This window comes from Castor canadensis, chromosome 9 (genome assembly GCF_047511655.1).
Source record: "Castor canadensis chromosome 9, mCasCan1.hap1v2, whole genome shotgun sequence".
Taxonomy (NCBI): Eukaryota; Metazoa; Chordata; class Mammalia; order Rodentia; family Castoridae; genus Castor; species Castor canadensis.
In genome coordinates, this window is record NC_133394.1 from 18,317,747 (window position 1) to 18,344,032 (window position 26,286).

At 35.5% G+C, this 26,286-nt stretch overlaps 1 protein-coding gene across 7 annotated transcripts in view; it reads right to left on the bottom strand.

Moving 5' to 3' along the window:
* Positions 1-26,286, bottom strand: part of Lrba (LPS responsive beige-like anchor protein) — a 615,537-nt gene that overhangs the window by 230,156 nt on the left and 359,095 nt on the right. The gene's annotated exons all lie outside the window — the stretch shown is intronic.

Below are 26,286 nucleotides of genomic sequence, written 5' to 3' on the forward strand. Positions count from 1 at the left end.
CTACAATACATACACTTGGGGTGTCCTTATCGGACTTAGTTTTCTTTTTTATTTCTGCAAGCAGATTGTTATCCATCTCTCTACCTCCTTCTAACACTATCACTCTCACTCAAAAAAAAGAAAGAAAATGTGACAAAACACACAGACACTTGAAGTAAAGGATTAGACATATTTGCCCAAGATGCAGATAACAAAAGCAAAAGTGAAGAAAATTGAAGAGACAGCCAAACTTCAGCAACAAAATGGTTAAAGAATCCAAAGCATTGTTGCCCTTCCTCTAAAAGTTGGCTATATTGTGAACAGCGCAAACATCAGACAAGTTAAGATTACGGACCATTATCTCCTTAATTTTCTCCGCTTTCCCTCACATTCCCTCTTGCTATCTGGGCACCATTTTTCTAAAGCTTTATTTCTGCTAAGAAGTAAACTTTCCCTAATCCATCTATTATGGAACCTTTAATTGGATTGGGAGCAGGGTGGTGTATAAAATAGCCTCTATTCATTCAAAAGGACTGTAGTTTTAGGGACTTAAAGGAGAAAGGTATTGTGAAAGAAAATCCTCAGGGAATCAAGGATTAAAATATGGCTCTCCTAAATTCATCAACTCCAGGATGCCAATGAATTGCTTCCTTAAACAGGTAATTTTCTAAATAAATATTATAGTTAAATGAAAAGAAAATTTTACTTTAATGATGCATTTATGCATTTACACTACTAATTTGTAGCTTATAAAAAAACTTACACTTGATACTTCTTCAAATCACAGCTATAGTTCCGGGGAGCAAGTAGAATGCCTTAAGATATTTATTTATATTCTCCCTATTCTGTACACACACACACACACACACACACACACACACATGCCCTGTCAGATGTCAAATGACAAAGAAAAATGCTTACACTTTCCTTGATCCCTACACATGCTCTATTTATGCAGTCATAAAGTACCATGCTCTGCCATAAAAGAAAGTTTTTCTTTCAATGCAAAAATACATCCTGTTCTTATCAAAAGGTGTCAGGTCTATAATAATCAACAGTCACTTTTCTTCCCTCAACCAGCTATCCTCTGTTTCTTGCATAAACACCAAGCCCCTTGCCCTCAAAATATCCTTTGTTAAGTTGTATTTGGGTATCTTCAACAGTGAGATGGGGAGGGGTAGGTGTACAGCCCATACATAGTTATTCTCTCAAGGAACTAAGGATATTTAAAGTGCCAAACCTGACATTTAAAGTAAAATTAAACCAAGAATGGACCTATTAATTTTAAATTCATCTTTCAAAAATCTACACAAAATAATGATAACCTGTGGAAGAGGAACTCTAGGAAAGATAAGGACTCCAGTTTGCCACTTACTCTATGTAGTTTACTAGTCTTCACTAAAAGTATTAATGATTTAATTAAAGCAATTTTGAAAATAAGGGTTTTAAAGAAATTTATATAATTTTAAGAAAATTCTTACAAAGTCTCCCCTTGTTTTAGAATCCTTATAACTTAATACTGCTACGTTTATTGAACCCTTAGTAACTGTCTGTCATTGAGCTAATTCCTCTTACATGAATTTATCTCATTTTATTCTTTCAACAACCCTATGAGGTAGATATTACTATTTTTTAAGCAAATGAGAAAGCTAAGTATTAAAAAAAAAATCAACTAAATTGCCAAAGGCTACACAGCTCCAAAGAAAGTACCATGATAGTTCTCCATTGCTGTATTACAAGTGCTTCACATGGGAGAGCAGGCCAATCTGCCAAAAAATTAACTACCTAAATTATCAAAATTGCCTTTTCACCTTAGAAATATTTGGATATACTAAATATGACTACATTCTTCAAATGAATTTATTCTAAGATATATTTAATAATTTTATTTTTCTTAGCAATCACGGGAATCATTCAGTTTTTCAAAACCAAGATCATCAGATAGTACCATACTATTACAAACAAAATTTTAATCTCTAGGTATATTTTTTAGTTTATACGGATGTTGAATTCTTTTTGAAGTAGTTAATTTTTCCAGCATTTTATCATATTTAGGGTCATTTTGTTGCTTTTATCTATTTATATAATATTTTACTGGCTGAGAGGTAATTTAACAGCTTTTGGACTTGTATGCAAATGTAATGGACCAATGTTCATTCTGCTTTTCACAACAAGGAGCATCATTTGTGTGCCCAGGTCTCCGCAGCTGAAGCTACAGAGTGTCTTTCTGAGAAGAAAGATGGACGAGAAAGTCAGCACAATTCCAGCGAGAGATTCCGATTCCTGAGAGTATTAAGAATGAGGGGTCAAAAGTCAGAATCAGAGAATTGAACATGAGGAAACCAGGGATCCTGGATGATCCCAGTCCTCCTAGGCCCTCTCAATCCACACAACACAGTATGTCAGGGAAGACTATGCAGACCACCTTGGGGTATTTCTAGTAAAACAGAGAATATAATTTTTAATATTTTTAGCTGGCTTCCAAGCAGAATGGCATACAAATTAGTAGGGGCTTAATAAATGCATGTGGAATTCATATATTAAAATTTAACATGAAATAAATCCTTGAATGCCGTATTTTGATTTTCAAAAAACAATCTTTTATTGATCAGATGAAAGTGTTTTAGATATATTTTTTAAAATAAAATGCTCCATTTTAGGGACAGCTGAATTGTTCTTACTCCCCAGAACAATTTCATTCTGAAAGATTATAAACTTTTAATTTAAAAAAGAATGACTCTAGGGGAGAACCAGATATGGATTCATAGAAAAATAGAATTTACAGCAAGTATCTCCAATAAAATGACTTGCTTATTAAAGCATATTTAGAATATAAAGAGGTATTTACTATTTTGGGGAAGCCCATTAAAATTATGATCCAACTACTGTTTTCCTCTAATACCATTTACTAATAATGTTTGAAAATAAATCAAAATATTTTAAATAGCTTCTATGTTTAATATTTTTGATTAAATTTCCATGAGAAACCAAATAATAGCTGTTTTTACTTATTATTATATACTTAGCCTCTGACATAGCTGGCATATTAACAGATATTCAAAGATTTTTATAGCATGAATGATTATATACACAATTATGAAGAATCTGAATAGCTTATTAGCCTCTAGAGTTACTTAAAACCACACTACTACCAGATATGGTAGTACATGCCTGTAATCTCAGCTACCAGGCTACTAGGAAGGCAGGATTAGCAGGACTGCAGTCTGAAGCTGACCCAACGATTAGAGAGACCCTATGTGATAAGGAAACTAAAAGCAGAAGGTCGGGGGTGTGGCTCAGGTGGCAGAGTTCACCTAGCAAGTGTGGAGCTCAGAGTTCAATCCAAGTATCTGCTAATGTCTACATTAAATCTGAGCATTCTTTTTCTTCCCCTTGAGGTACCCAGATTTGACCCCAGGGCCTTGTACTGGCTAGGAAAGTGCTGGACCACTTGAGTCACACCCCAGCTGAAACCCCAACACCATAATCTCCCTATAAGATAAGCACTGGCAAGTTATAAAAGTACTGTGAAAATGCACATGCATGCAGCATATCATTTGTTAGACACCTTTGTGAACATACAATGCTCTACTCTTCATCAAATATACAGATGCTGTGGTGCCTACAGTAGATTCTGTCTCTTAAGTGGTAGTGAAATGTTTTAACATCAAACACCACACACAAAATAAGGTCTACAAGTAAAATTCTGTCTTTTAAAATGTGAAGGTGAAGAAGGTGAATATGGTTGATGTACTTTCTACACAAGAATGAATATAGAATTTTTAAACCTGCTGAAATCACCATAAGAAGAGTATTAAGGTAAAAAAGAGATAAACAGTAGGGATATATCAATTCAATTTATATTACATATATACCTAGAAATGTTACAAGGAAACTCCCTATATAGTTACCTTAAAAATGCATTTTTTTCAAAAATGGAGAACAGGAAGGTAAAACAGGTCCTGTCTTGGGGTTGGTACCAGTATGTGTGTGGGAAGGGAGGAGGATATAAGGAAAGGGTGAAGGAGGCTGAATGTAGTAGAAATATTATGTACTTATGTATGAAAATGGAAAAATGAGACATGTTGCTGATTGGAATGGAATTCAACTATGATATATTGTAAGAACTTTTGTAAATGTCACAATGTACCCCCAGCACAACAACATAATAAATTTTAAAATACCCATATATGTAAAATAATTTTAGTTTATTTCTGTTGGGTACTTATCACATAATAAATAATAAAATATAACTCCCTAACAAAAAATTAAAATATGAAGCTGAATAACAAGATGTCACACAACTAGGAATGCCACGAATACCCAGAGAGATCATTAAAAGGACATGTGTTATATATATACTGTTTCACTCAGGATCCACATCTTGGTTTCTAACAGCATTCCTCACTGAAAGAAACCAAAACTCTTTGGAGTAAGAGTGGATTCCAGGGCTGTGTAAGGAAAGTGACAAGATAAACCGAGAACCTCTTGCTACTCCACAAAGTTAAAAGGGCACAAGCACCTGGATATAGTGGCACAGGCCTGTAATCTAAGCCCTCACAAGGCTGAGGCAGTAGAATTGTGAATTTGAGGCCAGCATGGGCTACATAGTGAGTTTTAGGCTCTATCTTGGTTACATAGTGAGACTCTATCTTGAAGAAGAAAGAAAAAGAAGGAAAGAAAAGAAACTGCACAAAAAATAAAGGGGCATATTAAAAGACCTGAAAATGAGCTTGAAAGGCTTCCCATTGGTAAAATCTGGAACAATTTGAACACTAAAATGATTATCAGAACCAAAGTATTAGTAATTGAAAATAACAAAACTCCATCAGTCGACCCCAACAATAAATGAATACACTGGGAGAAACAGAAGTGTCTGGTGGCAAGTTATGTGTTTACCAATAAAAGTAAAAGATTTGATATTGAGGAAGGATCATTTTATAATCATTGCTATAAAGATTAATAAAGGCAAGAATTGTTAAGTGGACTCCATACCTTTATTCAGATTTTACTGGGTTTTTTCCCCTAACATCCTTCTGTTTTATGATCCCCTTGAAGACACTGTTTAGTCTTCATGCCTCCTAAGGCTTCTGTGAGCTGTGACAGTTTGTTTTTTTTTTTTTTAAACTTAGCTTGTCTTGATAACCTTGACAGCTTTGAAGAGTATTCCTCAATTAGATTTGCCTAATGTTGCTCTCATGGTTAGGCTGTGATGATGGGTTTGGAGAAGGAAGGCTACAGAGATAAAGCACATTCTCATTATATAAATCAGAAGACATCACCATGACTTATCACTAATGATATTAACCTTGATCATTTGGCTAAGGTAGTGTTTGACAGACTTCTCCACTGTATAGTTATAACCTTTCACTCTGCTCCACACTGTACTCTCTGGAAGCAAGTGACTGAACATAGAATACACTTGAGGGGTAGACATTTATGTTCCAATTCATTTGGCAGAAGAATCTACATAAATTATTTGGAATTCTCCTGTAAGGTAGATTTGTCTCTTTTCCCCTATTTATTTACTCAAATATTCATTTCAGTATGGACTGATGAGTATTTATCGCATAGTTTTGAGTTATAAATCAACAGTAAGTTAATTATTTTGTTGTTCAAATTATTCTGGCTATAGCAAGTAAGAGTTCTTTCAGGTGCTGGAGATGTAGGTCAGTGGGGCATGCATAAAGCCCTCGCCTACTTCCTAGCACTGGGGGAAAAAAGACCTGTTTCCGCTGGTGCCTGTGTCCCTTTCACCTTGCCTCAATATTCTGGGTTCTTTTGGTTCTTCCTTATTCTCTGGCATTATATATTCCCAGGATCATATTGTATGCTCTTTGGCTCTGCAACAGAACCAACCATTTCTCACAGAGCCCTGGGTTCCTTTCACTGGAACATGGTATTAAAAACTAAGACTGTATTTGTTCATATTGTAGCTGGTGGAGTGGCTTAAGTGGTAGAGTGACTGCCTAGCAAACATAAGGCCCTGAGTTCAAACCCCAGTACTGCCCCTTAAAATTAATTTGTTCATACTACAGTGTCATAATAGACCTAGATACCCCAGAGAACACAACTAAGAAATAACAATAAATAAACTAACCCATGTACACACATTTACAAATTAATTCTGTATGTTTTCAATTGTATCAATATGAAGGTAAACATGACCTAAAGTATTTGACTCTGAGTCAGTTCCACATCATTCATTCTAGAGTTCATGGAGGGATTTTGATGAGAAGCAGGATATTTGCATTGTCTCACCACAGAATGCTTATTAACTACCAAGGGAAAATACTTAGAATAGTGAAATATCAGCTGATACGGTACGAGTAGTTTAGTATCACCTTTGAAAAGCAGGTGGACAAATAGTGTCTCCAGATGTAGAACTCTGAGGAAAAACATTATTTATGGAGTATACCAACTAGACACATAATCTGAATCTAATCATAAAGAAAGTATCTAAATGAATATCATTTTCATCAATGTGAAAATATACCTTAGGGGAAAAAACTAAAGGAGGAAAAGATTTATTTTGGTTCATGGTTTCAGAGGCTTCAGTCTATGGTTGGTAGCTCCACTCCTTTAGACCTGAGGCCCCATCATGGTAGGAAGCATATGCTAAGGCAGGGGGTTCACCTCATGGAGGCCAGGAAGAAAATAAAGAAAGACAGGAAGAGGCAAAGGGACAGGGACAAGATACCTTTTCAAAGGCATGCCTCTAGTGATCTGCTTCCTTCCACCACCTCCCAGTAATGCCATCAAGTTATGAATCCAACAATGGATTAATCCATTGGTTAGGTAGTGCCACTATGATCCAATCACCTCTCCATGACTGAATTCATTAGCTGGGGACCAAGGCTTTAACAAAGGAGCCTTTAGGAGACATCTGATAAAGAAACCACAATAGCCATCCTATTCAAAAAGGAGCAGGAAAACTATATTCTTCAAATTTGGCAATGTCAAAAAAGAAAGGCAGGGCTGAGAAATGATTTCAGATTAAAGGAGATTAAAGAAATTAAATTAATGCCTAATCCTAGGCAAGATCCTATATGAGAAGCAAAAATGTTATAAAGGATACAATTTCATCAACTGATGAAACTGAAATAAAGGACAAGAAAGGATTTGATCAAAAGTATATTTCATAAATTTGATAACTGTGGTTGTAATAAATATGTTCTTATTTTTAGATGATGTATTAGGGATAAATAAGGATGCTATATAAAAATGGTGCAGAAAAAAGTGATGTATATAGGTGAGTATATGTATGAGTATAAATATATATGTATATATATGTATACATATATATATATGTGCACACAGTCTCACACACACATAGAAGCAGAGAGTGCATAAATAATAAACAGGTTAAAGTGGTAAATGGCAGGTAAATTCACATAAGTATCTTAAAAGAATATATACTACGTGTTGGCCTGAGCCAACATCAATGAAGAAGTCTCAAGTGTTTTGTAGAAACATCTCTCTTGTGTTTTCTTCTGTGACCAAAAACTCAGTAAAAAGATTTCTATGAAAGAAAGCAAAGGTAACTGACCAATATGGAAACTGACCTCTTTTTATTTTTTCACTAGTACCAATATTTGATAAGTATCAATACAGTATACACAACACAAATTCGATCTCTTCTTTAAGGGGTCTCCCCAGTTCAACCATTAAGAACTCCAAATCGGTACTTAGTACAACAACACATAATTTGAATCACTGGCAATTAATCATTAGCATTAATAAATGCTATCTGAAACAATAATGATTCACCAATAGCAATATATAATTTACAACAATAAAATTTTTCCTGAAAATTTTATTATCATTAGTTTTATCTATTCTTAATATGACAAAAAAAGAGAGAACTTTTTATAAATAATTGACAGTTTAGTAACATACCAAACTTGTTGGGGTGAAAATCTCTCTGAACTATCATGGTATTCTGTGATAGGCAGAATAATGTTCTTTTTCAAAGACATCCATTTCCTAACATTGGAACTGGTGAACGTTTCCTTGCATGGTGCTATGGTCTGGATATGGTCTGCGTATCCCCCAAAGGCCCATGGGTGACTTGGTTCCTAGGGTGCTGATATTGGGAAGTGAAACCTTTAAGAAGGGGCCTAGTGGGAGGCCCTTAAGTCATTGAGACCATGAGGTATTACTTTTGCAAACACATGGTACTTCTTGCAAGAGGGATGCTATGAAAGGAGCATGCCTAGCCTCACCCAGCTCTCTCTGCTCCTGGCTCAAGATGTAACCATTTGCTTCCTACTCAATGAGCTCTCCTCACAACTATCTACCAGGAGGTGATACAGCCAAAGGGTGGCCCTTCTCACAGAGCCTGTGCTATACTGTTTAGACTTTGAACTTCCAGGACATGAGATAAATGAACCTGTTTTTCTTCCTCTGTAGCTGGTGTCAAGTATTTCATTACAGCGATGAAAAGCTGACTAATATATACAGCAAAGCGGAATTAATGTTGCGGATGGAATTTGGACTCCTAATCACCAACTTAAAGTAGGAAGATTAACCTAGATTATTCAGGCGGCCCAATATAATAACCAGAGTCCATTTAAGTGCAAGAGAGTGGTAGAAGACTAGTTAGAGTGATTCAATTAAAGCAGCAGCATACCACCTCTATGTTACCTTCAAGGTAGAAGAAGGAAATCGCAATCCAAGGTGAAGCCGACATTCTCCCCTATGGTCTGTATAAAAGAATGCAGTCCTGCCAACTTCTTGATCAGCCCAGTGAGACCCATACTGTCTAAGCCACCATATGAGGTAAATTATTACAGCAGCAGTAAAAAAAATAAAAAACTGTATTTTCTATTATCTTATAAAAAGTGGATAAATATACATCTTTAAAACTGTAGGAAACAATTATAGGAATCACTTACTGTACTGAGTAGCAACCTCCAAGCAAACATACAAAAAATTACCACACTTCTGCCTTAGAATATAACATAGTTTCCATGCGACCTTTTCACAACAGAGATGACCTACCTATCATTACTACTCATCATCTACTGTGAGCAGATGCACCACTGACTATCCCTCAGTCTCTAGTATTCGCTTTCCCTTTCATCTTCCCTTTTCTGTTACTTTTGCCTACACATCACCTGAGCCTTTTGACTCTTGCATAAAGGCTGGCCTTAAATGCACAAGACTAGTCAACATCTTTTTTCCTTGTCTGCAAATCCACCAATCAACATATAATATTCTGTGCATCTCAGCTCTTTTCATTGTTGCTGAGTATTCACTGGTTGTTTTCCAAAGATATTTCTCCCCCTATTTGCAATCTAATCATTAAATTTTCTGTAAGGCTATGTGTATTTACTCTATCTGTAAATGAAAATAGGAAAGCAGTACAGGCAATGATAGTATAGACATACACACACACTAACTGCTATAGGCAGCTTCTACAAATGGAAATGGAACTGAATATTCATCTACTCTGCACATAGGTAACCCTCCCCCGACGGTCCTCTCCTGCATGTGCTCAGTAAATGTGTAAAGGACAGAGCAGAAAAAAAGCTCTTCATTTCCTAGTGTGAAAATTATAGGGAGCAGAGAGAACTAAATAAAGTCAAATTATATGTAGCATCAGAACAGATAACACATACTTAGTGTACCGTATTTTTGTTTTTTTAGAACTTAACTGCATAAAAGATATTAAAGGTTTTCCAGCATGGTACTGGCACAAAAACAGATACGAAGACCGGTGGAACAGAATAGAGGACCCGGATATGAAACCACACAGCTATGCCCAACTTATTTTTGACAAAGGTGCCAAAAGCATACGATGGAGAAAGGACAGCCTCTTCAACAAATGTTGCTGAGAAAAGTGGTTATCTGCCTGCAGAAAACTGAAACTAGATCCATGCCTATCACCCTGTACTAGTATCAACGTAAAGTGGATTAAGAACCTTAATATCAGACCCGAAACCTTGCAGTTAGTACACGAAAGAGCAGGGAATACCTTGGAAACAATAGGTACAGGCAAGGATTTCCTCAGTAGAACTCCAGCAGCCCAGCAACTAAGAGAAAGGATGGATAAATGGGATTACATGAAATTAAAAGGCTTCTTCAGAACAAAAGAAATGGTCTCTAAAGTGAAGAGACCATCCACAGAGTGGGAGAAAATATTTGCTGGCTATACATCAAGCAAAGGACTGATAACCAGATTACACAGAGAGCTCAAAAAACTAAAGTCCCCAAAAATTAACAAACCAATAAAGAAGTGAGCAACTGAAATAAACAGAACTTTTTCTAAGAAGTCCAAATGGCCAAAAAACACATGAAAAAATGCTCACCATCCCTGGCCATAAAGGAAATGCAAATCAAAACCACTCTAAGATTCCACCTCACTCCTGTTAGAATAGCTATCAAGAACACTACCAACAACGAATGTTGGCAAGGATGTGGGGAAAAAAGGAACCCTCATACACTGCTGGAGGGAATGTAAGCTGGTACAACCATTTTTGAAAACAATATGGAGGCTTCTTAAAAAACTAAACTTAGATCTGCCATATGATCCAGCAACACCAGGGATATACCTGAAGGAATGTGACTCAGGTTACTACAAAGGCACCTGCACACCCATGTTTATTGCAACACTGTTCACAATAGCCAAGCTATGGAAACAGCCAAGATGCCCCACTACTAATGAATGGATTAAAAAAATGTGGTATTTATATACAATGGAATTTTACTCAGCCACCAAGAAGAATGAAATTTTGTCATCTGAAGTAAATGGATGGAACTAGAGAACATCATCTTAAGCAAAGTTAGTCAGGTTCAAAAAACCAAAAATCGCATGTTCTCCCTCATATGCAGACTATAGACCCAAAACAAATGCAGTAATATTATTGAACATAGGCCACACACTAAGGGGAGAACACGCACGGGAGAAAGAGGGAAAGGAAAGGAAACCTAAAACTTGAATGTGGTTGAAGAGCAAATAAAGTAATCTTAAACTAGCAGAGGCCACTATGGGAAGGGGACCAGGAATAGCGAAGAGGTCTGGCAGAGATGAACCAATGTGGGTTGCAATACACAAGTGCATGGAAGCAACACTAGGAATCTCCCTGTATAGCTATCTTTATCTCAAACTAGCAAAAATGGCATGTCTTTCTTACTATCTCTTATGTTTTCTCTTCAACGTATTCGGAGAAGAGGGCAGAACAGATTCTGCACTGAAGCGGGGGAGGGGAAAGGTGGCACAATGCATACACATGTAAGTAAATGTAAAAACAATAAAAGAAAAGAAAAAAAGATGTTAAAGGTTTTCAAATACCCAAACAGTGCAAACATCAGACCAGACATATGAGATGGCAAAATTATCATTCATTCCTGCTTCCCTGCTGCCCTGATTTAAGCTTATTATTTTAAAGTGTATTATGACGAATTTGTATCTAAGCTTAAATACAGACCTTTGCATCTACAATAAGACTTACAGATATTGGCATTACATAATCACAAGGATGAAATATGATGTTATACTGCCTTTAAAATCTACTTTATACTAATCACACACAACCCTGGAGAAGACCAGTAGATATGCTATGGGTGTGGACACAGTATATGCACTATGAACACAGACACACACACACACACACACACTTTTCTCCCGAAATAGCCTCTCCTGGTAACTCTAGTTGACAATTTCCATTTCAAAATACAAGATGTACATAATGCTATCTTGGCTTAATTTTTAACACAAATGACTAAAATATGGTAAAGCTATACAACCTAACAGTTGTTTAAATATATGATATAGTGTGTATCTATTTACATGTACAGATATTTACATTTACTAAACAATATAAAGACAATGAACAAAATTAAATTCCCCTCAAAGCTACTATTCACATACTTCAACTATGTTAAGTTTTTGCTCATTCTCTTCATATTCTTTTGATCAATATAAGTTAAACGTATGTAAAATTACAAAATGGGGATAAGAACTACACACTTTGAAATACTTTAAGTGTAACTAATGCTCTAATTACATAAATATACCATTGCAATTCTCCTATAAAAATATATAAAGAATCATATGTCACCTTAATGAGCCCATTAAATTATGTTACAATATCTGAATTATATCTGAAAGGGTCAAAAACATAAGAGAGTTTATGAGGCTGATGTGGTGGTACATGCCTATAATCTCAGCACTTAAGAGGCTGAGGAAGGAGGACCTTGAGTTCAAGGACAGCTGGGGTGACATAGTTGATATAGTGAGACCCTGTCCGAAAAAAACAAAAACAGAGAAACAGGAGAGAATTCATGAATGCAGATTCATGAATGTATTTTCACTAATACAAATAGTACTGACCATGACAAAATTTTTAGTTAGATATAAATTGACTTTTATTGAGTAAGTAAGAACTTGAATAACTAAATACCTGAAATCAGAAGTACATAGATAAGACTTTGTAATGTACATGAGAGTACTTCAGCACTTAGGAAGCTGAATGCCAAACTTCCACATAAAAGCTGAATTTGAAACAGAAATTGAAATTGATGTCAGTTTATTTCTGAGAGCTTACTATATTTGGAAACTGCTTCCTCTTTGGTGAATAGTGGTTTCAGTTTAGGTAAGACTCATTATAAGCCACAGTATTTCCTAAGTATAAATATGCAGGATTTCATTATTCCATTTCCATCTTTTACAAACAGCCATGGATGTAACTACCAAACACTTTAAAGCCAAATTTAAATGTCAAGTATTTTCCTACGACTTGCTACAAAATACTTTGGAAATGTCCTAATATGCTTATCTATATAGTTTACATCACAACTGTTTTCCTAAATTTTACCTAAATGCTGATAATTACAACTGCTACTTGATCATCCATGTATTTCAAAAACAAATAACAGAACAAAAAAAATGAAAAAACCATGAGCCACAGCTCATGGCATTATGTGCCATGTCATGGCATTTCAGAGTAAGATGCCAAGATTCTTTCTCTTCTGACAATTAATAGGAGGGAGGAAGACTTTGAAGTTTCTTGGTGGAATATCATTTAAGTTGTGGGAATACAGAACTTCCTTAAAGAACTGTCATAGACAACTGCAGAAAGGGCATAACCGTCAACATCTTTTTCAAGTCCTACTTGGTTACTTCCTAGCTTTATAATGAAACAAGTTATTTAATCTCTCTGATTTTGTTTCTATATCAATAAGCTATTATTCATTCTAAAAATAGAATATAACTCATTGTGGATGAGTGGACAGGATTATGACAAAGTGCTTACATGGTGCCTGGCACAGAATAAGAGCTCAGTAAGTAGTAATGGTGATCATCTCATTTCAACTGAGTTTTGAAAGCCTTTCAGAATATTATCTCTAGAAATCTCACAAGGAATGTCTGACAGTGGCAATAGAAACAAGTCTCTTGGAATGAGGAGGGCATCAAAATTATCAGCTGGTGTATAGGCATTTCAATATTTAAATCATATTCTAAGATGTGCCTAGTCATGTAGTGCTACCAAGTAAGTGCGATACTGACTTCAATAACTTTTCATATTAGTGAGTTATTAAGGGAGGAAGGTGTACATGCTTATATGATAGGGCAGATGACAAAAACTAAAATACGTACTATTGAACTGTCTGAGACTAATGTTGTCTAGAATACCAGCTCAAAGACAGCTCTCTGTGGGGCATACCATATCAATGCAAGGAAAAGACAAAGAATGGGGACCAGAGAAGACAAAGTTAATTAGGTAAGGTTGTAAGGATTTTAAAGCATAGTTGACATAACAGCCTATTTTTTTTTCTATTCCTCTAGGTAGAAATCTGGCAAGTGAATTAAAATATATGTATTTATTTTACAGAATCATTGAACTACGGAATCACTGAAAAGCATCCCTTCCTTTTTGTATGCCATCCTTTTCTCACAATATTTCTTGAAGACCTACTGTCTAGCAGGTAGTGTGCAAATCACTGAAATAAGAAAACAGCAGATGAGAACTATACCTGAATTGATGAGAAAAACTTTAGTATAGGTAATCCAAGAAGAAAATCAAACAAGTTTGCTTTACCAGCTCTACTTACTTTCTTATGAGTGGATAGCTTTTTTCATTAAAGCGACTTATATTTTCAAATTGCAACAAATGTATTATACTTTGGACATGTATGCATGCATCCCTAAACACCATTCTAAAAGCCTGGTCATTTAAGATATTTTGAATCAAAGAGTTTAGGGACCTGACTATAAGTTTAAGGACCTGAAAAACTAGAATTCTAGACTCGTACATGAACTCTCAATTTTAAAATATCCTATAGCTCTGTTAGACGCTAAGAACAATGACAAAATTTACCCTGATCGGAAAAAACAATAATTTGGAAGTCAATTTGGGTCAGAATAATACAACTAACCTGCATAGTGCACTATCAGATTTATAAAAGCATGTAACCTTGCACAAGTTATTCAACCTTCCCACATATTACTTTTCTTCATCTGTAAAATAGCAATAATATATACATAGCACTTAGCTCAAATGAATGTTGTGAAAATTTATGAGTTGATATCAGGTGCAGCACTTAGTACAGGGTTTGCCACACAGTAAATGTTTCATACATGCAATTATTATTGTAGAAGTATTTTTCTAATATCTGGCTAGTTAGTTATGTATCCTGACAAAAGTAAACAATACTTCCAAAAATTTTGAGGAAATCTTCAGAAGTAAATAGAAGGTCAAACAGGTAGCTAGAGAATCGTGTTAGGACAGTGGTCTAACTGTGTTTAAGAAGAAAAGAGGTAAAGCAGCAATCACAATACATACTCACCTTTAAATAAACATATGGAACTCTATTTTTCATACTGAACAAAATTTAGAAAATGTCCAACCACTTTAAATTGCCCAAACAAAGGTGAAACTAACGATAAAAAGTCTATTTCCTACAGTGTTCAATCTGGAACCCCATCAATGGTTTGTTCAGCTTGCATAAGTCACAAGTGACTGGACACAGTCCCTGTGGGCATGCCATTTCATCCAGACTGGACGGTTCATTAGTCATAATTACTATAACTGTACAGCAGAGACTGCAGTTTTATCTCATCAAATATCCTTGATCAAGCTGCTTAAATTCTGCTTCATCAGCATATGAAGTTACAATATTGGAGGCTTTTTATTTTCCAATCAGTAATTAACACAGATTATGCTTTGTATCAAAACATGTATTTGGTCTTTGCGTTTAGCCAGGGCCCAGATCTGACCACTGTTTGACCTCTGATATTACATATCTAAACATCATGAATCATCATATAAAACCCAAAATGCTACAGAGAAAATTAAACAAAGAAAAAACCTAACCTATGTTGAAAGCCTACAATAACTGCACTCATCTAAATGTCAACTAACTGTGCTTGCTGTAGCTTCCCATTAAACATCAAATTTCACACCAGAAGAACACACCACACATATTGTTTTACACTGTCCCTTTCAAAGGACTCCTACCACAATTAGAGTTTCTCTCAAACTGTACACTGTATACTATAGCACTACCAAAAAAAATTCCCATGAAGCTTGAAGACAAAGTAATGTAGAAGCCTGTTCGAGAAGGTTAAAGAACAGATGGATAATAGATTTCACTGAATACTAAAATGTAACACACTTGCTCCAGAAAAGAAAATGTTGCCAAAACATGGTTCACATGTAAAATGCTCAATGAAATTGATGTGTCAGGATTGTTTTCTTCTGAGTCCTTTTAGAGAACAATACGAACTAAAGGGCCTATCTCACTATTTGTGCTTTGCTATTTCTACTGTAGGCTGCACGAACAATCATAACCGACAGTTACATGCAGGCACTGAGGCTGCAAAAATCCCAGAGTAATTAGTGGTGTCTGAATGCAATCACATCTGTGTTCTCATGGTTCTCGGGACATGTCAGGCCAGTAAGATGTATATGAAAAAATATGACAAGCACTGCAAATGCCCTTTTGAAGGGGCTCACACTTTGGGGAGAAGCTGAAGAATAACATATGTCATCTTCTTTTTGAAAGCAATATATTTAAAACTAAAAGACCTAAAAAAAAACACTTGAGACATTCATCCTCTTTTTGTAGCTGTAAAGCATTTGCTCAAGATACACTAATGTGGCATGGAAAAAAATCTGCTGTAAGTTTGCTTTTTAAAAAAAAAAAACCTTAACACACATGATTCTGTACAATGTAGTGTATATGCACATTTCTGAAGTAACAAAAGGAGAATGTATCTTATTAGCATTCCTTGACTCATTTACATTCTAATCTAAAAATAATCTTAGTATTGGACATCAAATAGTTGATGATATGTTGTCAAATGCCTTAGAATTATGTTTGCAGTTTTCTTATAATTATTTGCATTGTCTTTGTTCTAGGCCACCTAAAGCTCGGGCTTAGGTGACTCTGCTGAGCCCACTCTGTAGGCTGCAGCAGTATGTTTGAGCATGAACTTGCTCCAAGAAAGACATTAGTCATCATTAACAGAAGCACTGACACCAAATCTAAGTGCTTCTCCACAATGACCAAGTGGCAATCATCTTTCTCTTACGCTGTCACTGCTGATTAGGATTTTCTTTCATGAAAATTTAATTTGTTCCCCTTTCTACAGCTTTTTTTTTTAAATCCTGAAAGACAACATATTCGGAAAGATTACAAATGAAGCAAAGGAAGCTCTACCTGTAATACAGCTGATGATGGAGGTTGCAAGATTCTCAAGCTAAATTGTTTATTTAATCTAATAGAAAAACAATGATAAGTCAATGATTAATAAACAGCAAAAGAAAAACAATGACCCTAAAAGGAATCTGCTTTAAAAATCTCTAAGCCACAGAAGGTAACTAATTCAAAGGATCCAATAAGACTTCCCTAAATATTAAATGCATAACCCCAAACTTCTTTAAAACAACACTTACAGTACCCATCTTTGGTTAAGACTTGAAATTTGTATTCTCTATTTCTTAAAAAGAAGCCAGGAGTATTCACACAGTCATGTCACTGCAAACTTAAGAAAACAATTAAGTATCTACACCTTCACTGTAAGTTAACCTGTTAAGCACTTTCTCTAAAGGGGATTTGTAGCTGCCTTGGACAAATGGAAATGATTCATGTGGCCAGGCAGGGCACTCTACAGCTAGATGATACCACAAAGTTAAACTGTGGTTCTGTACAATATCACTGCGTTAAACAAGATATCATAATGATAAGTTATTTAAGGAAGTTTTACAAAACATTTACTTTTCTGTTTCATTTCAATTTGTTTAAAGTTTGTAAAAAAAAAATGTAAACATGTGATAGTTTGCAAGGATTTTGGTACAATCCAAACTCCCACTCTAGGCGTAAATATTATCTTGTCTTTATATTATTTATGTATTGAAACAAAATATACTGATTTGAATTTAAACTGTCTCAAAATTATTTTTAGCTCTTTTAGAACAAGTCTAGCTTTAGTGAAAATGTGTTACACTTTTATGTTCACATGAACATAAATTTTATCTTCTTCAAATGTAAATATTCACTTGAAATGCTTTCAAAACAAAAAACAGCCTCATTTCTTTTCAAATTCAGAAGCAGTTATAATTCTTCAAGCTTTAATTATTAAATAAGTCCTCTATTCTTTATTATTTCACTGTGAAAAATAATGGAAAACAAATTTGAAAGTCAAACATCTAGTGTTTAATTGTATTTACAAATGGTTCAGGGGTTTTTTTTTTTTTTGGTTTTTTTTTTTTTCCCTCTATCTGCAATTAAAACATTTTAGAGAGTAGGAACTTAAATGATTTCCAAAGGCAATTTCCAATGACTTACATTTTAGAAAAGGAGTATTTCAGACTAAATAAAGAGTAAGTGTAAAGTAAAAGCAAAACTATACCTGACCTAAGTATCTTTTTAGACTATATTTATGAATAGTAAGGTTATTTCTATCTTTAATTAAGCAAATATGCTGCTTAAATTTGCAAATGCTTAAAATTAAGTTCTGATTTTCAGAGTTGCACAGACTTATCCGATTCAAAACTTCAAAAGGTTACAACAATATAATTAACTGACTCAATTCCAGATCTAGTACATGTTCATGTAAGAAGTTTAGCCCTGTAACTTCCACCCCTCAACCTAAATCTCCAAGTCACTTGTCAGTTAAAGGTTGGGCGATTTATTGACCGCCTCTGCATGCATACTGTCAGTGCTGAAGGAAATATGAGGGAAGGTTGTTGCTACTGTTCTGGAGCTCATTGATAATGACATACCTGCCTCTGTCACCCATTACCCATACTACAAACTACTTAGACCTAACTGAAAAATCAATAGCCTACTTGCACTGGTTCCTGTGGCTGCCTCCTTTGATTGTCAGCTCCTGTCTAGGGTCAGCACTTACATGAAAGGGGCTGTGACTGCCTGATGCTTTCAGAACAACCTAACGATATGAAACTAGCCAACAGAACAGTAAATTCTGTCTCCCTGCCCTCCTCATCAATTAGGCTTTGACTAGGCTTGCCTGTAGAAACCTGACCTTTTAAGTTTAGGTGAATATGGACTAGCTGAACACACCATTGCCCTCAGCACTGAGCCAGGAAATCTACTGACAGGTTAAACAAAACAGAAGGTTGTAACTGTCATAATTTGCATTGCACTTTCACGCCAACAAGGGTGTTATCAGTAGGGGCAAGCCCTGGAACACACAACTCCAGCACCCTTAAGCCACACTACTCATAAATTTTCAAGTGAAGTGAGATAAAACATAAATTCACAAATAGCAATGCGTTTCTCATCTCTCAGTCTTTTAGGTTTGTACTTTGCAAACTCACAGAAGTGTCCATCAACAACTCTCTTGGTGGTCACCTGGCACTCCTAACCGCACAGAAGAGGGACTTCTGATGAACATAACGTAGACATAAAAGTAATTCAACTATGCCTATGTAAACACTGTTTCATAGAGAATTCATAATACATGTATTGACCTATGTCTCAAGGTGAGAACAATTAGATTTTAATGTTATCTTTTCTTGCCTCACTTCCCTCCCTCCAAAAATATCCACAAGCTTAGACAAATAAGTATTCACTAAGTGAAAGGAGGTGTTGAAATTGTTTCCTACCATACTACTCTGATACAGCATCTTTTACAGATTGAGAGAAAACAAGGAACATCTGTAAAATAAAAGATGTTAACACTTTTATGCTTGTCAAATCTGCTGATGAAAACAAGTGAAAAGCATGAGAAAGTACTATAAAACTTCCCTTTCTCTAGTGACTCATGTTTTGGGAACCCTTTCCTAGCTTGAGTACATCTTCTAATGCACCATGAACTTGGTAGTATCATAGTTGCTTACAGCAACGTCACTTGTCTAAGGAGAAGACTAATGCTTTTAAAAGTTAAATGTAACTTGAACTTCTTTGGATTTAAGAACTGATATTTACAGAACATCTAATCTTCATGAAAATATCCAAAACACTTTTCAACACTTTAGGAAGAAAAGCACTGGCTAACCTCACTTATACCTTTAAACACATACTATCTTATATACATAAAACACAAAGTGTTTTAAACCCTACCAGTAATTAATATACTCTTAGAATTTTTCCAAGTTGTTACTTTGTTGCCCCTCTCAACTACCTCCAATGTACAATGTGCAATTTTTGCTGGAAGTATAAAATATCTGTAATTAGCTATTTTTTTCACATTGAAAACTTCCATAATACATTAGAGCAATACTAAAAGTATAAACTTTTACAGAAAGATTTCTGATTGAAGTAAACTCAAAAATTTCAACAACTTTAGTCTGTTATGGTAGAAAATATTAGGCTTTCATTTAAAGAAGGAACACAATAGATCACTTAGCCCAAGTCCCTCATTTAACAACTGACAAAATAGTTAAGAGTTGTGGTGGTATGTGCCTATAATCCCAGCACTCAAGAGGCTGAGACAGGATGATCGTGAGTTGGAGGCCAAGCTGGGCTATGGAGCAAGACCCCACCTCAAAACAAACAAACATTTTTGAGAAAATAATGGGTAGAGATAGTGACTTAACTGAGGTCACCCAGACAGCCATATCAGTCACACTAGGACAAAACATCAGGGCTACTGTTTCCCAGGTTGATGTTCTCTGATGATATTCTTGACATGTCTCCCTTTATCTATTTAGTCAAGCCACCTAAGAGCAACAGCCTTGCATTTAAAAAAAAAAAAAGATTCATATCATCCATTTTAAGTTGGTGTTATAATTTGCAAAAAGTTTTGACTAATTTCAGAAACGATTAATTTGTAGAATATTCAACAAAAAAGTTACTATAGAACAAATAAGTGTTAGAAACAGAAGACCTAGTTAAGTATGATTGGAACCCTTTTCTGACCTAACATGATGACTAACTATGCCTCTGTTAGTCTTGCAGGTCGTCTGTGTGTGCCTAGCTGATAGCAAAGTGAAAAGGTATGGGTAGTGTCTGGTTCCCAGCAAGCAATCACTTGGAAACAGTCATAGCCATACATCAAAGATTTTCCACTCTATCTACACTGATTTAAACCTACTAACTTAGATTTAGCCTACAGACAAAGCCAGTCAGAAAATAAGAGAATGACTCTTTAGGATCCAAAGATAACAAGGAAAGATAGAAAGGGAAAATCCAGAAAAGAAACAGATTGGCAAAACCTTGATATCCATAGGCCTAGCTTAATTTCAGAAGGTTAGAGGAAATTTTTCCATTCCTTAGATGAAATATTATTTCATTTATTCTACACAGAATCTATGTCTTCTACACATAGATTACAACCAAAGGACCTTTTGTTGTTGTTTAACCACTACAAGGAATGAGAGAAACTCTCTCTGCACATCACTTTTATTCTAATTCACAATATGTGAAGAAACAAACAGGTTAGATTTTAACATTTCCATGAAGAGTAACACAACATCCATTAAAAATTTCATGTAAGCTTAGTGGAAGATCGATGCCAGGTTACTGTTAATAATAATAATATAGATGGAGTGCTGTATTCTAAAATAAACTAAGATGTTAGAAAAGTTTAGCGTTTCCCTAAACGCTAACAAAAATCTATCCCTATGATATGCTTAACTGATAATTTTAAATTTAGGTCCACAAAATGTCTCACATGATCTGAAATAAAAAAGCATACTTTCAAGTCTTATATTTCGAACTAAATATCACTCAGAACTGGCGTTAATCAATATAGCTAATTTCATTCATCTCTTTCATCAAAGTCTGGCACTGATCACAAGAAATGACAGAAATGGAGGGATACCATTAAGATCCTAAGAAAATCTGTAGTTGGATATTGTTAACACTTCATGCCCTACCTCACAATCAATACTTTCCAGTCAGCCAAACAACTACTTACATTTTCCCAAGCATAGTTTTCTTACTCTATCATTATATACCTTGGTAAAATCAAATTATGTAAAGTTTAATATTGTACTTACTGTTACTGAACTTGAGAAAAACATACTTTCAATTTTCTCATTCTACTAAATGATGCTAGAATTATACATGTGTAAGTCTAATTAAGGGCAAACATTACTAACAATGTGTATGGTATTATAACAAAGGTAAGTAAAAGAACCTTAAAATGTCCAAGAAAACACTCCTGAAAAGTATTCAAAAATATTGTATTATTCAGAACAGTTTGATAGGCTTACAACACAAAGTTATAGCTATTGTTTTCACCTGACATAGCATTATCCTAAATTCAAACTGAGAACACTATCCTTGGGTTACCAAAGAGATTGCAAGAGTTTTGGTCTTTGTTAAAGCTATTTTGTAAGAGGAGGAAAAAACCTTACTTCAACGGCATGCTTGGCCATTGGCCATTTAAGATTATTAATAAGCACTACAGTGAACTGTTTTTAAGGCAAACATTCAATTACTGGTATTATAGTTTGACTCTAGAATAACAATTATTCTAAACTTCTAAAGTATTAACTTTAGAAACAATTTCTGGGACACTTCAGAGTTTGGGGAAATTAGATCATTTGACCGAGAATACAGCTTTACTTTAAGTTTTAAGATAACACATATAGTATAATATTGACAACTGTTAATGTTTCCCACAGATACTTATTTACGTCAATAAAATTTCATCAACTAACACACTAGCAAATTATGTTTAGGTTAGTTATTTTTATACCACAGTTTTTACTGTAATCATTTCTAAATTCAGAGAATTTAATAGTGTTTTATTTCCAAAATTATATTTTGACAAAATTTTTTTTAAAAATCAAGCATTTAATAATTTTATCAATTAATTAAATACATTAAAACTAAAATTTTAGCAACCACATAGATGTTTTAAAGTTAGATTTTGGAGAATAAGAATATATACAGGTAAACACCTGGCCCTTTGTTTCCTAAAAAGTATAAATCCTTCAGAGAATTTATTTTAAAGTCAATGATTTGGTTATTTTCTGAATGCTTCTAAAATGTTTCTTGGAAAACAAAAATCATATAATCTAAAATCTGTGCACTCTTTAGTAAAGATTATTGAAATACAATATATTATTTCTACAAATAAAATAATAGGTACCTTTAAGTCTCACTAATCTGATAAAGGAAAAATGCACTGGAGTTTAATTTAGTAAATACATTTCTAAGTAAAGATGAGCATGAACTAAAACAGTTTAAGGGCCTCTATTCTCTGGCAACATAAGTAGGACTACAGCTGTTTGGTATCCAGAAGCCTGACTTCATGCAGTAGCTAGATTTTGCTTCTGAGAAACACAACATGAACCACTGTACCATTTCTTTTCAGATCGCACATTCCCTGCAGCAGTTCGAGCCTCTTCAGCAGTGCAAGAACGTATAAAACTGACAGGCAAAGGGCATTAGTGTTCTTTTTTCTCTCATACTGTTTTCCTCTAAATGGAAGTCAGGACTCTTTCTTAAAGCACTTAAGCTGAGACTGTTTAAGTCAATACTAAAGGAAAATATAACTGAATTCTCTTCGCAAGAAAGTTTCACAATTGGATTATTTACTACTTCTCAAGAAAACTTTGAGAAGCCAAGATCTTTATTATTGTCTTAGAATAAAATATTATAAGGTTAGTACTCTAGCCTAGTTACCTATTACACTTCAATTAGAAGCATTTTCATTTTTTCAAATGTTCTAATTTTACATATAAAAGCCCTCAAATTTAAATATGCCAATTCTCTTTTGAGAATAAATTTGTGTAAGTGAAATTTTTATTTCTAAGTCTCTGTACACAGGAAGGGTTTCCTGAAAACGGAAGTTCAATTAATCACTAAAAGTTTATTTAATCATGATCAACTGAACGTGTAAGATGTAGTGGCTACTTTTCTGGACCTTAAACATTTACATTTCTCAAAAACTAGTGCAGTAATTGGTGTGATCTGACTCAACTGTTTTAAAGGAATTGGGAAATTTTCAGACTAAAGTTTTATACATACACATACTTTAGTTTTATAATACCTAAAAACATGCCCACCTCATTCTTATAAAATATTCCTAATGTAATGATGGAAAAGATTAAGGCTAGAGAAGTCTGAAGATTCAGGGTTACCCAAAATCCAAATCAAAACACACACACACACACACACACACGTGTGTGTCTATTATATATATATATATATTACTAGGTCAAAGTCCTCCCTCCGTTTCAGGAGGCCTTGCAGCCAGCTCAGTGCCACAGCTCCGAGCAAAAGTAAGCTGATATTGGCACTACCTAAAGCAAACAAACAAGATGCTCAACAGTCAAATAAAATGTCCTGCAGCCTCCCTAATGAATTTGTCAAGGACCATCAGATTTCGCTCCCCCTTCTTTGCCTCATTAACTCAAGTATGATGAGACGGATTATAAGGAGAGAATACAGATCAATCGGTCTGAAGTGGCTTTTAGCCTCTAGAGTTTCTTTCTCTCTCTTGGTCTCCTTTAATAGAAGACGGTATCTACTGCAGAAGGAGCTGCCACTTCGTTTTAATACACCATCAAGGAGCTGCTGATGGACTTCTATACTAACATACATAAAAGCAGAGGTGACAGGAGCTCTTCAATTGCAGCCTCTTCCGAAGCCGTTTCCACTTTCAATTATTCAGCCAGAGGAAGAGGAGCCTCGAGCGCTTGCAGAAACCGCGCTGCGCCCGAGGCAGCCCAGCGAGGTAGGGGAGGAGGAGGAGCATTATTTGCTGGAAGTGTTTAAGTTTATTGCTCGAATGATGTTTCTAATTAGTACCATAGCAATAAATTAAAGTCGCCTTTGTTTAACTGATTTATTATTTACTAGAGCGTCTACCTTAGAAGGGGTAAATTGGTAATGAATTGTTTCTAAACCAAAACATTTGTAACGTTTTATCATCCTTCATTCAGCAAGAGTATGTAAAAACAGAGAAACTCGGGGCCAGGGAAGAAAAGTTAGTCAAGCTTGCCATAGCCCAGCAGAGTAGGAGCTTGCTGTCCTGGTGCAGGGGAAGAGAACCAGGAGGGCCTGGACTCCAGAGCTCAGACCTTGGCCAGCTGGGCACCCTCAGTGGGTTCGCCAACACTCACTCACCACTACCACCCTCAAGCATCTGGGGCCGCTTGCCAATCACAGATGACAAAGAAAAGGCCACCTCAAAGATGGGGAGGGAAATGCTGGGCAGCCTCCACCCAAAAACTGCTTTCCGGAGAAGTCACAACATTTCCTCTCCAGCAAGTCGCACAACTCCCTGCGGCACAGTGCCCTCCTGCCCAGTGTGACCCACTTGGAGAGCCCGGCACCCCAATGTGGGCTTCCCTGAGCACAAAGCCAGCCCGCGGCTGCACCAGAGTGCCCCTTGTCCCTCCGCGCAAGCGGCTTCCGCAGAAAGCTACGGCAGCACCCCGACTCCTAAGGCTGAAAGAAGTTCCCCAGAGCCTCCTCCCAGAGTTCAGCCATGCTGACTTCAGGCTGTTCTTCCTAACCCCTAGCCTCTGAAGGCAGACCCCCAGCAATAAATCCAGCTTGACTTTAAAAAGAAGAAAAACAACTTTTAGAAAGGGACTTTGGCAACAAGAGAGGAGTGAGAAGCCTCCACAGTGCGAACCAGAGATGTAAGAAAGAACCAAGAGGTCCAAGTGTTGAACACCAAGGTGATGGAAAGAAATCAACTTTCCTTATGCAACTGAATTCAGGTTAACCTACTTGGGCTTTAAGAGGGCAAGTCAAGCCGTCCCAAAGGGTTTTACAAAAGCTACACAAACCAGGTTTTGTAAAAAGGGGTATTGCCTAGATTTTTAATTTTCATCACATAACCTGGGTCGAAATATTATCTTCCAAACCAAACTAAAATTAATCCTACCTAAGTGTGTTAAAACAATCCAGAATCCAGATACCTTATGGTAAAGATAAACTCTCACAGTAAGTAAATCAGTAACAGTGTTACAACTTTTTCCCTTCCAAAAGTTCTAAAAGGCTACCTACAACTAGTAGTTTCTTAAGGATAATACATATATCAAAGGCACGTGCATGAGTTGCACTGAAACTAATGGGAGGAGTGAAACCATCTGTGTAATCAATAACAGAATAGTTATAGATTTTTGTAGCAGTCAAGTCTTTTAAAAGCAAGAGTCAATTATGAAAGTAAAATCATTTCATACGTGAAACTGTTATTGCCTGGGAATATGTTCAAAATTAGATTTATAACACTAACATTAGAAAACTTTAATTTGGGTTCACATTTTTTCCCATCATCTTAATTTTTTGACAATTTTAGAAGCTTATTTTAATTTACAAATATAGCCAACCAAATTCTACCATACATAAATTTATACCGTTTCTCACAACTTAGATATTTTTTCTCTAGTAACTGGTTAGTTGTTGTAGTGATAAAATGATGGCATAAAATATACCTGAATCTTAACTATCAAATAAATATCAAACAGCATGCTCACAACTAGTTTTTGTCTTGCCTCGTTTTCAAAAGCATATGGAAATTACTAGCAAGAGATTTATGATTATAAACTCTCACCCTATATCCATTCCACCCCTCTCTAGCACACATATACAGCAATTGCCCTGGCTCCTGGCAACAATGGCAGGACAGGAGAAGAGAAGAAAGACTTTACTGGAGAGAGAGAAGAAAAAAAAAAAAACCTACAAAAAATAGGTACTTCCCAAAGTTCCCTTCCTGCTCCCATTTGCCTTCAAGCCAATGTAATTCTGTTAGAGAATTACACCTTCTCCTGCACAATTTTGAGACAGAGACAGAGAGAGAGAGAAAAAAAAATGAACCTTTCTGAACCACTGCTATTCTCCCTCGCGTTACTGCAGCCATCTCCAGGAGAATCCCTTCTATAGAGACTCCCTTTTCTTCTTTGCAACTGATAAGAGGATAAAGAA